At 36.1% G+C, this 776-nt stretch overlaps 1 protein-coding gene across 1 annotated transcript in view; it reads left to right on the top strand.

Annotated features, from left to right (window-relative positions):
- The window catches only part of MOXD1 (monooxygenase DBH like 1), a 154,522-nt gene that overhangs the window by 109,360 nt on the left and 44,386 nt on the right, over window positions 1-776 (top strand). The window lies entirely within an intron of this gene.

The following is a 776-nucleotide window of genomic DNA, read 5'->3' as shown; positions in this document are numbered from 1 at the left end:
TGCCTTGGAGAAAACAGGACATCACAGTCCACACAAAGAAGCAAGGTAAAGCAGGAGAAACAAGGGACCAAGGTACAGAACCAAAATACATCCCTAAGGAAGATGCAGCATTGGAACTCCCTGATAAATTAAAAAGAATTATATTTAGGTATCTTTAATGAATTGAGAGACAGATCAAGGAAAGCACAGAAAACCCTAGAACATTTTGAAAGACAATACAAGAACAAAATGACAAAATAAATGAAAAATTAGAAATGATACAAAATCTACACACAGAAATCCAGAAGATTAATCGTAAATTTTCAGAAATAGGTAAGACATTGAATGGGCAAAGGAGCAGAATTGAATCAATGGAAGACAGAATTAGGGAGATTGAAGGCAAATACTTGAACACTTCTTTCGAAAGGGATAAATCAGAAAAAAGATCCAAGCAAAATGAAGAAAGCCTAAGGTTCATGTGAGATACCATCAAAGAAATTACATGTAATCAGAATTTCGAATAGGAAGAGACAAATAAAACCACAGAGAAAATTGTTGAAGATTTGTTGGAAGAGAGTTTTCCTGGTATGATGAAAGATGAGAATATATCCATTCAGGAAGTCCAACAAGCCTCAAACAGGATAGACCCCCCAAAAAATCACCCAGACATATCATCATCAAACTCACCAAAACCAAAGACAGAGAAAGAATCATGAGAGCAGCATGGGAAAAACGAAAAGGGGCAACCAATAAGACTAAGCTCAGATTTCTCAACAGAAACCATGCAGGAGAGAAGA

This window comes from Orycteropus afer, unplaced genomic scaffold (assembly GCF_000298275.1).
Source record: "Orycteropus afer afer isolate SDZICR_OR568_19922 unplaced genomic scaffold, OryAfe1.0 scaffold00182, whole genome shotgun sequence".
NCBI classification, from domain to species: Eukaryota; Metazoa; Chordata; class Mammalia; order Tubulidentata; family Orycteropodidae; genus Orycteropus; species Orycteropus afer.
The sequence above is the reverse complement of the archived record's forward strand: the minus strand, read 5'-3'. Positions and strand labels throughout refer to the sequence as shown.